The sequence below is a fragment of the Mirounga angustirostris genome, unplaced genomic scaffold (assembly GCF_029215605.1).
Source record: "Mirounga angustirostris isolate CCGP_5_RB_7025 unplaced genomic scaffold, mMirAng1.0.hap1 SCAF_1, whole genome shotgun sequence".
Taxonomy (NCBI): Eukaryota; Metazoa; Chordata; class Mammalia; order Carnivora; family Phocidae; genus Mirounga; species Mirounga angustirostris.
In genome coordinates this window covers 184,549,667-184,561,758 of record NW_026991709.1, presented here as the reverse complement: position 1 = coordinate 184,561,758, position 12,092 = coordinate 184,549,667, and the positions used below count along the sequence as shown (strand labels likewise).

At 45.8% G+C, this 12,092-nt stretch overlaps 1 protein-coding gene across 3 annotated transcripts in view; it reads right to left on the bottom strand.

Moving 5' to 3' along the window:
- PRICKLE2 (prickle planar cell polarity protein 2) overlaps positions 1–12,092 on the bottom strand; it is a 156,191-nt gene that overhangs the window by 107,752 nt on the left and 36,347 nt on the right. The window contains exon 1 of one of the 3 annotated variants that reach the window (XM_045862020.3): positions 7,984–9,918. The exons of the other annotated variants lie outside the window; for them this stretch is intronic. The gene's annotated coding sequence lies outside the window, so the exon portion shown is untranslated. Of the gene's footprint in view, positions 1–7,983; positions 9,919–12,092 lie in introns of those variants that run through there. 3 annotated transcript variants of the gene reach the window in all.

Here is a 12,092-nt window from a genome sequence, read left to right as displayed (position 1 = left end):
ATAGACACTGGGGAGGGTATGTGCTATGATGAGCGCTGTGAATTGTGCAAGACTGTTGAATCTCAGATCTGTACCTCTGAAACAAATAATGCTATATATGTTAAGAAAAAAAAAAAAGAAGAAGGTAGCGGGAGGGGAAGAATGAAGCAGGGGAAATCGGAGGGGTAGACGAACCATGAGAGACGATAGACTCTGAAAAACAAACTGAGGGTTCTAGAGGGGAGGGGGGTGGGGGGGATGGGTTAGCCTGGTGGTGGGTATTGAGGAAGGCACATTCTGCATGGAGCACTGGGTGTTGTGCACAAACAATGAATCATGGAACACTTCATCTAAAACCAATGATGTAATGTATGGGGATTAACATAAGAATAAAATAAAATAAAAAAAATAAAAAAAATAAAAATGAGGGCAGTCACAGTAAAAAAAAAAAGAATAATTTTCCCATCTGAAGAAGACTGCCGCTAGCTAGCAGTCAAATAGAAGCTTCTGGGGAATAACAGGGAGGAGTGAGAGAAGAAAGCAGACATATGCTTATCCTGCCAGATCGCAGCCTGGTGTCCAGTGAGGTGACAGATACCAAACTCAAAGGATGTTCGCAGTCAACCTCTTATGGCTTCCACTGGAAGAACAAATTCACTGGGAATTCATGTTCAGGATAATAATTTACATGGCTGCCATGTCCTAAACCACAAGAAACATGCAGCTGGGCAACGCTGCTCTTCCTATCGAGGTAGAAAAGTGATTGGGTATATTTTCTAAATTGGCAAAAATAAGACAGGAAACTAACTTGGATTTCATTGCAAATAGCCAAAACCTCAGTTAATCAGAATGCCCCATTCCTCTGAATAATCCTCTTAGGGAACATTTTTGGGGGGACTAGCTGAACTACCTACAACACAGCAAACACCTGTGCTCTTCAAAACTTCACAAAGCATTTGATTTTAATTTACATAAACTGGAACATTTGTCACTTAAGACAAATACAACGTTATCTGGAAAACACTTCATCTACCTCTTCTAATTTCAGGTGTCCTAAATACTTAGGTGAGCATACCAAAGAAATGAATATATTTATTTATATGATATGTTTTGTGTAAAACACACACACATACACACAAGTAAGTTCCAAGATCTTTCCCATCTATCATCTTTTTTTTTTTTTTTTAAGATTTTATTTATTTATTTGACAGAGAGAGGCACAGCGAGAGAGGGAACACAAGCAGGGGGAGTGGGAGAGGGAGAAGCAGGCCTCCCGCCGAGCAGGGAGCCCGATGCGGGGCTCAATCCCAGGACGCTGGGATCATGACCTGAGCCGAAGGCAGACGCTTAATGACTGAGCCACCCAGGCGCCCCTCCCATCTATCATCTCTATGAGCTGTGAAGGCTCCAGGCTCAGATGGTACAACTCAAATCCCAGGCTGACCATTTATGAGCTGTGGACCTTGGGCAAGTTATTTAACCTCTTTGTGCTTAGCTTCTATAGAATACAGATGATAACAGACTCTACCTCGTAAGGTTATCACGAGTATGAAATAAGATCCAGCACACACAAGAGCGAGCACAATGCCTGGCATTCGATGTTAGTTATTATTTTTATAACTCTGTAGGAGAAACTCCATAAGAGCGGAGTGATTTCTTTGAGGTTTACTCAAATATATAATTGGGATTAGAACCTGGGATTTCTGAATTTAGTTAAATTTTCTTTCCTCTGCAGCACTCGATGCCTGTTAGAAAGGTGGCTAAGAAGGAGCAGCATTGGCATAACCAGGGAGTGTGTTAAAAATGCTGAGTCTGAATTTTAGCAACACCCCAAGGTGTATACACATTCGACCCAAGCAGCCTTCCTCTCTGGCACTCTGTGGGATGCTTGCATACCTAACAGCCCCGGAGGGCCTCTAGGAGTGAACGAGCAACACCAACACACGGTGAGGTGCATGCACCCCCTCTTCACTAGTGTGAAACGTCCAAAGGTCAGATGTTTCTCCAGGAAGCTCTAAGTCATTCTCTGGAGAGCTACTGCTTCTCATCTTGCAGCACATATTCACAACACAGAGGGGTCAGGTCCTGATAGAAAACCTGACCTTTTAGTTCTCTGCGCCAGAGCAGCCAACGGGGCAAATCACACGCCTCCACCGACAAGGCTGAGTTCATTCTCAAAGTTCACACTCATCAGGGTCGGTGCTGGAAGAGAACTTATAGATTATTTGATTCAGGACCTTCATTTTAGGGATGAAAGAACAGAAGCTCAGAAAGGGAAACACATACGTTCTGGTTAGTACCTGATGTGCATGCAACTAGGGGTGGAAAACCAACAAGCGTGGCCCCTCTCTCTCTACACTCTGACTGGGTTTGCCCACGTTCGCTTACAATTTTAGCACGGCAGAACTTCCCACGCTGCCTCTCGTCCACCCAAGGGCTGCTTCCACTGGCCTTTAGCTTTTACTCCTCACCTCAGTGTGTCTTTTTTTTTTTTTTTTTAAGACTTTATTTATTTATTTGACAGAGAGAATGAGAGAGAGAGCACATGAGAGGGGGGAGGGTCAGAGGGAGAAGCAGACTCCCCGCCGAGCAGGGAGCCCGATGCGGGACTCGATCCCGGGACTCCAGGATCATGACCTGAGCTGAAGGCAGTCGCTTAACCAACTGAGCCACCCAGGCACCCCACCTCAGTGTGTCTTAACTGACTTTCCAACCAACCTCCCTTCATTCTAAAAGCCGCATTCAAAACCAGAGTTGACGCCACTGTGTTCTGTTTTAGGTCTGACAAATTCTCTTCCGTGTTTCTTCTAATCTTATCAAAAGATGAACTGAAAGGATTTTGAGGGGTGAATAATGAGATGTTTCTCAAATGAGAGATCCACAGAAATAATCTAGAAGGTAAAGAAAAAATATTTACAGTGGATGTTATGGTAAGAATGGCAGACATTATTCAGGCTTTGGGTGATGATTATCCTGGGTTTGAATCCCAGTTTTACTCTTTACTGTCTGCATAACCTTGGGCAAGTCACTTAACTTCTAGGAGTCTTGGTTTCTTGACTATGAAATAGAGCTAATAATCCCTAGCTGCGTAATTGCTGCAAGAATTAATAAGGCAAGGTATGTAAAGCACATTATATGTCAGCTAGCACAAGTAGGTGCTCCATCTCTGATAGTTATTACTTTTTCTATACATTCACACAAACACTAACACAAAGACTATAAACAGATACACAGACAACCAAAACATACTTACACGTACACTTACAGCTACTCTGAAAACCTATCTGACCCTGTGACCACAGAAAGTATGGTTGTTTCTCAGCTGAGTTCTGGAACTTTCCTGAACAAGCATCTCTGAGGACTCACAACTGATGAATGGATGCCAAGAAAAGAGCTGGAAAAATGGCATCCTGCCCAGTTGAAATAAAATGCTAAGAATTCTTGTCCTAGTTACTTTTAACCCTGGATGGGGCTGAATGACATTTGCAAGGTTTGATTTCAGGAGCCCGGGAGGGGTGGGGGCTCTGAGGCCAGTGGCGCTCCCCGTGTGAGAGGAATGGAGGCAACGCAAGTCAGCCATCTATCATGAGGCATGCGGAGTGCCAGACTGTCAAAGGTACCAACCTGGGCTCCATCTCTGTGCCACATTCCAAGGACTAAATGATGCCTGTGATCCCTCCAGAGCCTCAGGATTGGTTTATATATAGCAGCTCAAATGCTAGAACCAGGAAGAAGGGGGATACCAGAAATCCCATTCTTCCTTCCTCCTTCAGGTTCACTCTGTTGTTCTGAGGCAGCGGGATTTGGGTTAACACTTCCCCATGTGAGGCCGGCCCCCACTTCCAACCAGTAAGGCTTCTCGATTCTGTGTCCCTTCTAGTGTCGTATCTCCTCTTGTGTGTCAGTGCTCAGAAAATTTGAGTCTTTGGTTCAGCCAACCTGATTTTTCCAGACTTTATGGCCAAACATATACTGGAAGTTTACCATCTATACCCAGGTGCATATCGTACTTGAAAACGTGCTCTTTTTAATTAACACATTTTTCAAAATGGTCCATGGTGCTCTGGTGGAAAACATATACTGTGTTTAGCCAGCAGTAAGGTTTGAGGATTTAAAATGGCTGCACTATGAGTTCTGTAGGACAGATGGGGAGAGGAATTTCTAGCTGAAGGAGAACAGAGGCTCCTGTCTTTGAGTTGCAACTTCATCCACAGGGAACCTTCAGCTTTACACTTTCATGGTGGATTGGAGATTGCTCTGATATTCTCCCAGCTGCTTCCGTATTCTGGCTTCCCTCCTCCCCTCCTCCTAACTCCTCCATCTAGTCCCCCACTCCCCACCCCCCTTTCTCTTTCCTTGCTTCCCCCCCGCCCCCCCGCCCTTGTCCCCAGGGAAATAACAAAACGAGCAAGCCTTGGGCTTCAGACTCCAAACAAAGAGCTGGCTCCAACAACAGGCCAAAGGAAAAAGAAAACCTAGTCTCCAAACTCAACTGGCCAAGCCCCCAGTGAGATTTTGGAGGACTTAGGTTGCTGGAAACGCAGTGTGATCTTATCCAACATTTTCTTTTCTGCATCATCCAAACATGCGTGCAAGTGCACGCACACGCACACACGGACAAGGCATACAAACAAGAAAATTTCATTAAAAATCTTCACAGGTTGGGACCAGAGCAAAGTGGCAAGTGTCAGTTATGAACATCAATGAGGGAAACCGATTTTCCCAGGGCCTAGCCCCAAGGCTTCTTAGTTCTCCACAGTTCACGGTCACCAGCAATTACCTGATTTTTAAATACAACAGTTGGGGAGAGAGGGAAGAGAGAATGGTTTTCACGGGCCTTCAGACACAAAAGAAAAGTCCTCGGCCAAAAGAAAGCCACAATCCTGCCTGAGGGACAGACCATTTTCACTGGGGTGTGTTTGAAAACAACAGAGACTTGAGAGAGGACCATGTCTTGAGGCTTCTGAAGAGAGACATTGCTGCTAATTCAAGGCTGGCAGTGCGGTGCTGGGTGGTTAAAAGCTCTTTTCCAACTCTGAGCCTTTGGAATCGATGTGTAGTAGAAGCAACATTCTGCTAGGTCCCAAGCTTCATCACCAGTGTGTCATTTAAGGTAAGCGCCTTTCCCTCTGTGGCCTTAGTTTCCTCCGTCAAATGAGTATTTAAACTCCTACCTCCTGTTGTGCATAGGTTGAGACTAAATGGGAAATATGAACATTATCGGCACCAGAAAGAAAATCCAACACCTTGCAGGTACCAAGAATTGGTCAAGGACATCACAGCCACCATTTCATGGCCATGCTATGTGTCCAGGGGAACGGATTTCCAATTTTCACATAAGGAAACCAAAGTTCAGAGAGGTCAGGTAACTCTCTCAAGATCACATACACCAGCAGGAGATAATGGAGGTGGTCTGCTATCAAGGTATAAATATAAATCTCTAGGCAAAACACAACTGTCCTGAAAACCCATAGAAACCAAGAATGACCAACTCCCAATTCTGAGTCTCCTAAGGAAAAATTTTCTGCAAGACTCCTCTGGCTCCTTTGGTCACTTTTCATTTGTCCTTCAAACCCCTACGTTGGAGCTCCACTTCACCTAAATTTAAAAGAAAGATGTTGAGAAGAAAGGGAAAAAAAGAGCTGTCAAACTGAGTGACTAAAGTACATTCACTGGCATGAGGCGCGCACTCCCAAGTCTGGAAAAGACCTATCGTGTCAGCGGAGACCAAACACGGCCTATTCCTTTCTTCACAGCGCGTCTCCACACTGGAGCCACCCACACGGGGACATACACGCTAGCCCTGTGACTTCTGAGGACCCAACCAGCAGATGAAGCCCACATCCAAAGGCCTCTCCGGATGGAGGAAAAAAAAAAACTGCAAAGTGTCTGCACTGAGCAGAAGAAAGAAAAGGACTGCCTCTCACATGCAAAGTTGGAACTGAAGAGGAATGTGAACAGAAATCCAGAAATGCATCAATTCCAATTTGGATCCCACAGCTTTCTGCATGTGACTCGTCAGCTGCCAAAACAGGAGACCTTCTTTCGGCATGTCTGAGCCGCAGCTAGGGCTAAATGATTTTCGTGATGCCATCCGGTCACTCTGAGTTCTACAAAAAACAGTAGCCCTGAATGATGCATTTGATTCTGTCAACTCGATCAATAGGGTGGAAAGTTCACCTGTGCCACCAGTCACAGCCCTCTGCAGACAAATGGATATAAACATATTGCCTTTCCGGTGAACCGTCTTGTTTTTAGCAACAGTGCTTACGCCGATAGTGATAAAAAGGAAACAATGCCAGCAGTAACAACGGCTAGCATTTACTGAGCATGAGCCCCATGGCCAGCACTGCGCTCCGTATGCCCTCTCACTAAATCCGTGTACCTAGCACACTGCCTTTAGGTCCTACTGGTCTCCCCATTACACAGACAGGGGTCAACCCTCAGAGAGGTGGCTAGCTCTAAGTGTCTTCAGTGTTGTCTGAATCCAGAGTCTGTGCCCTCGGTCAGCATCCTTAAACAGTGCCTAACCTCTAAGTTCCCTTCTCATGCTTTAGGCTTCCATAAATGCATCTTCCTTCCTACATTTCTATTTATTCCCCTACACTGCATGGCGAACCTTTACAAACCTGCCATTCCAAACAATGCTATTTTATTATTTCTGGCTGCCCCGTGACTATTTATAGGCCGAAATGCCCAGTGGAGCCAACATGTTTTAATTTAAAAAAAAGAACTTCCAAGGGGAAAGAGCATCTAATGGAAAGGCAAAACCTTTACAAGCACTCAAGGAGCCATTAAAATCCAAATTTCCAAAATATGGTAATTCTGTCAAAGTTGTGACTTACTCCGGAGCCCAGGGGGATACTCATCCTGACCCATCTGTGAAAGCCATCAGCAGCCAATAAACCTTCTGGGGAGCAGGATTAGAGCTGCCAATTCGGCCTCCAGCAAGGAGGCCAAGCTGCTTCGTTTAGTGCAAGTCTCACGGAGATGGTTTAAAACAGTCTCTGGGAAGAGATGTTCCAGCAAAGCAAATCGCAGCCTCACAAGCTGCAGCTTTAGTACATGGCAGTCCAGGCCGATACATTCATGGCACACTGGAGCCCTCCCCTGACTGTGGTCATGGATGCATGGCCTGGAAGCAGAACTCTCTCGCTGGGGAAATAATATATGTGCCTAAATTATACAAGAGCTGTGCTTGGACCGGCGGATGGCATCGCATCTGGTACAGATCACTTACCCTGGTGTGATTTGGCCCAGCCCAGCTTATTTATGGTTCATTAAAGTCCCGTCGGACCCCAGCATATTCTAAGACCACACAACAAAGAATAATGGGATTAAAGATCTGGATTTCATCGCAAGACCTCCACGGCAGATTAGTAATGCTACGGCTGGTTTTTGGGAAACCAAGAGTGAGGAGCACTAACTAGGAGCACTCCTCCAAGAACCCGATGTCGAGAACACACTGAGTCATGTGTTTCAGCCCGGCAGTGCAGTCATCTTCGGGAGCTCTGTCACCATTTCCAACATGAAAGCACTGGGTATAAGTCAACCTAAATTATTCGAGCACCATTTCTTTTACCTGGAAGTCTCAGCAAAGTCCTCCTTCCCCAGACCCTCTAACGGTTTCTGACATCCTGAGCAGAAATGAGTACTGTGCATGAACACTAGCAGGTGTTTGGTTTTTAAACCCTCCCCCCGCTTATGATTAATTTTTTTAAAGATAGCTGCACTTCTTCCACAGAACTGCTGCTTCTAAAGCAGGAAGACGATGACGGAAGCGTTTCTTCAGGACTCCCTACAGCTGTGACATGTCACTTTGCAAGTGAGCTTTCTAATCAGCATTGAAAAGGTAAGGTGCCAGAGGACCACTAAAAATGTCACTTGCCTAAGATAATGGAGCTGTGATAACCCCTCCTCATGCAAATCATTTACATCCAGCTTTCTCATCCTCCCTAGAAAATACACAGTTTTTAAATATGTGAATTAGAACAAAATTCTTACCTATCTCCAGGGAGGATAAAATGCCCAGTTTCAGGGGGCCGGGGGAAAGCTTCCACCAGACCCTCTAAGCTTGTCAATTGCCACAGTTCACTTTCTCCCCAGGTCTGGCTTCTAAGAACGTAAGCAAGACCGCAGGCAGCCAAAGCATCTTCTTCTGGAAACCCTTCTCAAAATCTAGACCCTTCCAGAAGCCAGAAGCAGGCTCAAGGCGGAGCTGCTCTGCACGCGCTCAGGGAAAACAGCACTGCTAGATGGAGACCCTGCTGGGCACCCACCGAGCAAGGAAAAAAAAAAAAAAAGTGTGACTTCTACCCTTCCTTTGCATCCGACTGCCTTCCTGAGAACCCAGCTTCTCAATCTGCAGGAAGTCACGGACCCCGGCTTCAGCGTCACCAACCGATCCCGAGCAAGACCCGGGGCGACCAGTCAGCTGGTCGCAGAGCCCAAGACACGGAACCAGGAAATGTGCAGCTCGGCCAAAAAAAAAAAATAATAATAACTGCCGTAGGAGAGGCTGGTTGGTGCCGGGAGAAGTCGCTGTTGCAGTGCCCGCATCCTCCGCATGCTAATGAAGCCGTGACGTCAGCAAGTCAGTCGCGGCATCTGGCCGTCCCGTCCTGCTGCCCAGCACCGAGATTTATTTACACGTAAATTAGGCTCGCCTTCCAAATCAATAATCCCCAAGCCAGGGAGATGGGGGGGAAAAGCCTTCTCGGGAAGCAAAGGCCCTAGCTCTGCAACCCCCCGAAGGAGTACAAAAATATCACACGTAAGAAGACAGGCTTTAAAGATATACACCTTTTTTTTTTTTTCTTTTTAGAGGCTGTGCTCTTATGTGCCGGGGATCGGATCTGGGCACAGTTATCAACCTGAGAGCCTGTTTTAGATTATATGCTGCATCAACCCAGGAGTGGAATCCAAGCTTGTTTTTTCCTCCCCGCCCCCCAACCCTAAAACTGTGTGGAGACTTCAAATGCCTGTACTTTCTTTTCTCTCTTTAACTTTGATTTCTCGGTGTTTGCTGGCTGGAGACTACGTCATCCTTGAATTTTTGTGCATGGCAGAAATTAAACACAAGACTGCTTTCCTCAGGTGCTTGGGTGATGAATTAGTCATTCCCTCCCTCAAGCCCTGACCCTAGCTCCTCCTGAGTATAAGAGATGACAAAGCATAAATCAGCCCAGGGGTATTTGAGGGTCCTTAGACCCTTAGAGAGCACTGCTTCCATTTCTCCATTTTACAGATTACAAAACTGAGGTTTGAGTAGAGGAGGGCTTTTTTCCCCCACAGTCACACTGGGACTTCAGCAAGGATAGGCTAGAACCATATTTCCTGAATCCCAGACTGTAACTTCGTTAAACACGTTTGGGTCTCTAATATCCCATTCACTGCTCCAACAGAGGCCTATCCAAGCAATCACCAAGAAGGAACTCCACAGAGCTGGGGAGTCCTGGGTTCGAATTCTTTAATTTCTGCAAGTGATGTGACCTTGGACTAGTAACTTAACTCCTGAGGTCTTCAATTTCTTCATCTGTACTGTCCCTTCATTCAAGAAATATCTGTGGAGCACCGTACTCTGTGCCATGCGCTGTTCTAAGGACTAGGTACAGATACGTTTGCTCTCTCCTAGCTCATATTCTAGTGAGAGCAAGGAAGAAGTATTGAATGCAACTGTAGTGAGGATTGACACAATGTCACACTCCATAAATAACAGTGATTTCTGACATTCTGGATGAAGTCAGAAAAAAATCACCAAGGCCTTCTTTCCACTAGGATGGTCATTGTTTCTATCCTCTATTTCCACGGTCACCTCTTCTTCTTGTTTAAAATCAAGTGTTCTTTCAATGCTGCCTATGCAGTATGCTGGGCCAGGCGAGAGGCAAGCGCAAGCCAACGTTCTCGCCCCTGTGCTTGTGATAAGGAAGTGCTGTGGGTTCCTTAGGTGGAGGCTGAGGGAGGGGCTGGGGAAGCTGGGAGAGAGGTGTATTCTATCGTGCACAGAAGCGTCCCCCAGGACAAAGCAGCCAGCCCGGCTCCTTGCCCACACTCCTCCGCCTGAAGAACCCACTCTGATGAGCTCTGCCCTTCCAGTGGGAGTTCCTGAAGCTTCAAATGAATTTCTTTGTTAGATGTGGGGAAGTGAAATGATGTCTTTTGTTACACGTAATTGTATTAATAATGCCCTATAACTTCTTTCAGAATGCTTCTCTTCAGTTCAGAGAAGATCTTTCATGGTGAAAATCATGGGACCTGCTCTAACTTGGCACTAACTGAAACAGAATACGAACGAATGAGTCACACTCCACTTCAGGTGTCCATCATGCAGAACTCAGAGCATGCGTGGAAGTGGATAGTCCCCCTAGACCTTAATATCCTTCAAGGAGGAGATGAGCAAATACAACAATTTGGGGCCACCAATGGCAAGGAGGCATCCTACTCTGGTGTGGCCATGGAGAAGTCGCTTCGACTTTCTATGCCCCTGTCCTAGTTTCTTCACCTGAAGATGGGCCCACTACTCTCTGATGGACTTATGATCATATGAGAATTATGAGAAGCCATTCACAAGTGATTAATAGTGAAGCAATGACGAGGAAAGCTGGCCCAGGACTACCAACTTCACGAGAGTTAACAACAGAACATGGGGTCTGGCAAGGATGGCCTGGGGACAGACCCTGGCTCTGACATTTGCTAACTGTATGATTTGGGGCGAGAGGTTTTCATCTATAACAGGAGGGACAAGAACAGTGCCTACCTTTGCAGGGCTCTTTAGAGAATCAAACGATCCTCAGCATGAAGCATTGAGCACTGAGCCTAGCACACAGCAAATGTTCAATAAACTTGAGCTCTTGGTACTGGACATAATGATGCCTTCACTGTTAAATTTGGCACTGATTAGTAAACTGACTAGACAAAGTTCAAAAGATGGGAGGAGGTCAGTCAATGGAGATGGCAAAATCATCCCCGCTTCCAGGGTATAACCCAAAGTTCCACCTAATGTGGGCGAGCTGCTGACATGCACTTCACATGAAACAACAGACATTTGCAAGGGCTATGAAACTAGGGAAGAAAGCAGTAAAAATGACCCACAGGCACTAGAGGCCTCCCCCTCTGAAGCTGCACAAGAGGGCAAGACAGCTAGATTTCTGGGAAGCATGGACACTTCATTCATTCATGTATCCCTTCACTCATTAAATGAGCTCCTACTATTTGTCCGTCACTGTGTTAGGCCTGAGGGACATCATGGTGACCAAGACAGACACGAGTCCTGCCTTAAAAAAGTTTAGCAATGAGAGGGGAAGACAATTAAGCAAGCAATTAGAGTGAGTGTGATGCATGTCAGGACAAGGCGCATGCAGGGTTCTGGAAGGTCTAACTGCAGTCAGGAGAGGGATATGGTGCAAAAGCACATTGCTGAGGTCCTTGTGATAGCACATTGAGCACAGCTTAGTGATGGGGAACCTGGAGATCTATGCATCATCCTTGTACAGATTATTGAAATTATAAAGCCCACGGATCAGTAATGCCTCATGACAAGTATTTTCATCCTGGACACCATCCTACTCAGGATTTTTCGAAAATAAACTGCTAGGTATTAGACAAGGTGAGACCCCAACTGCTTGGAAATTTCAGAGACCTGGTAAATGGGGACAAACCTCACACTGGTTTTTACAAAAACAGAGTGAAATTCCACAGTTATGACCGCAAACTTCTTGGCAGGAGGTGGCACGGAGAACAGGCAATACATATGAGACACTCAATCAAGTATTTATTGGGGATCTGTGAAATTCAGGACACTCTTTTGAGACAAGGACACAACTGCTGACCTTCAGAACTTTCTATTTAGACAGAAAATAAGATATTCACATAAGTGGCCGGAACTGCACAGAGTGAATAGGAAGAGAGACACAGAAGACTAGATTCACTGTGGCTGAGGTGATCAGAAATCAGGAAAAGAATGACTTGAGTTCTGTCGAAGGTCAAAAATAATCTTTTTTTTCCCCCCTGGAATGAGAAAACAGTTTTATGGAGGGCGGGGGGGGAAGGCCTTACCCAGCATGACACAATATCCAGAAGCCATAAATGAAAAGTCTGCTACAATCACCAAGGTT